The sequence below is a fragment of the Berghia stephanieae genome, chromosome 12 (genome assembly GCF_034508935.2).
Source record: "Berghia stephanieae isolate SIO BIC M18660-M18661 chromosome 12, UCSD_Bste_1.3, whole genome shotgun sequence".
Classification (NCBI taxonomy): Eukaryota; Metazoa; Mollusca; class Gastropoda; order Nudibranchia; family Aeolidiidae; genus Berghia; species Berghia stephanieae.
The window spans coordinates 19971251-19973750 of NC_088371.1; positions in this window are offsets into that span (position 1 = coordinate 19971251).

Genomic DNA, 2500 nt, shown 5'->3' on the forward strand with positions numbered 1-2500 from the left:
AGATGGATAGATTGATAAATACCAAGATAGATTGTTAGATAGATATATAGATAGATCGATGGATAGATAGATAGACGTATAGATGTATAGATGGATAGATAGATAGATACCAAGATAGATAGATGGAAGGATAGGTGGATAGATAGATAAATACCATATATATATATATATATATATATATATATATATATATATATATATATAATATATATATATATACTAATAAAAAGCCCCCAATTTCGCGGGGAAAGAACTATTTCCATTTGATATTGTACCCACCACCATTTAATGAGGACAGATTGGTAAACAACGTTGGTGTGTAACTTGGTACATCCTCTGTTGATTTTGTACTGTGTAGCCCAACATGAAGTGTAAGCCACTATAGCCTCTGACCCGTGACACAGCAACATACAGTTGTCCGTGTGTGAAAACAGGTTGTGGTGAGAAAATCAACTGCAAAATAAACCGGAAGTAGCAGCCGTGAGCAGAGTTGAAAGACAATCCTAGGATCGAGAACTTACCTTACAGTACAGTACTCTGGTGATCATATTTTGATTGTTGATTGGTAAAATTGAGAGTTTGCCCATAATTCAAAACTAAGTAATATACACTGATCTATAATGACATGAAAGAAAATGGGTGTTTTGACCACTTTAATCCTGAGGTAAAATGCAAATCTGAAGCAGACGCGAACAGTATCAAGTATTCCTTCATAATATGTTTACTTTTGGTTTGTTCGGGCTAGAAGCTCGACAGATACAATTGACAGTTTGCCGATAATGTTTAACCAAATATTTCTTAGGGCACTAATTATCAAATCGATGGCATAAAAACGACAGTAATATTAGCAAAAATATTAGTTGATGTTGTTAATCGGTGAAACTTTAAAAAAATTTCTGTAAATCCGAATACCTTAATGTAATCTAGTGAATAACATCATTATGAATGCCACGATTTGCTGAAATAAGCCAATCGGACAGCTCGTTGCTCAGAAATATCTGTACTTGATGTTTATGCTGGACAGATAGAGTTGAGGGTGTGGCCATAAGTTAAACTTGGGTATTATCCACCCGAAACCATCACATTGAAAGCATCGAAGGGGCAATAATAATACTTGATGTCATGAATATATGAAAACTGTTGAAAACTTAGTGTAGATCTGAAATCATTAAAGTAATTAAGTGAATACATTATTTCGAATGCAACGATTTGTGTAAAAACGCCAAACTGACATCTTTTTACAGTGTCGAAATTGGTTGTTTTTGAGTGTTAGTGTCGTCGGTACATATTTAATAATATCTGTTTGATTCAACGAACTTTCAATCAGACTTTAAATTATAAAAGGAAATCAAGTTATCTGTAAAAAATACATTTCTAATTTTCAAATCTTTCAGTAGAGTTGTGCGCCGCATAATTTTTTTTATTGACTCAAATGGCCCAATGTCCTCCATAAGGCTATATTCTTTAAAGAAAGGATAATATATATATATATATATATATATATATATATATATATATATATATATATATATATATAAAACAACATTTCAAAACAAAAAGAAAATTGAATCATTCCATTAAACAATTTAAATTGATATTAAACGAATCCATTCTCCATTACCTTTCAAGGATACAACACACGCAAAAACATTCTCCATTACCTTTCCAGGATACAACACACGCAAATCAACAACTGCTCTCACTGGCATCTATAATTAAAAAGATGGTAGGAAAAGTGTTTGGTACTAAAAATTCTTAAGGACTTGATGTGACATCATACAAATGTGGCTATCCCCCCCTCCCTCCCTCCACCCCCCCACCCACCCCCTCCCTCCCTCCATTTTTCCAGGATCACTGCCATTCGTCCATCCAACCACTGACGACTCGTAACATCGCTTGATGTTTGTGACCTTACGAGATACCATACAGCTGAGCAAAATTACCCACCCAGAAAACAAAAAATAAAAATTGAATGGAGTGGTCACTTTTAATTTAATAAGAAATGAAGTGAATAGATACTAGATAGTGCCAGAAGACAATAGACGGTAAAAAACTTTACAAAAGCATAACATATTCTCATTGCTTTTATATTTGAGTGTACAAATTTAATCTAATAAACAATCTTTAATCTTCAATGGCCTGTAGTTGTAAAAGGCCCCACGGGCCCATCACTGCAGATGTTTAGTTACATCCAATCAAAACAGAGAACAGTCACCACAGATTAGTTTGACAAGCAAATGCATTCAAAGCTGCTTTGAAAGTTTCTAAGCATTCAACGTTCGTTATGTCCGGTGGCAAGACATTCCAGTCAACAAAATAATTAACAGCTTCAAAAAAAAATAAAAGAACAAAATAACAAACATTTAAAAACAAATAAAACATACATTAAAAAAAATACAAATAAAATTGAGCTTCCATATAGCGCAATATCAACTGAACGTGCTCAAAGCCCTCCTAAAACGGCTCCCTGGCCAACAGCAACATTTAACATTCAAAACGG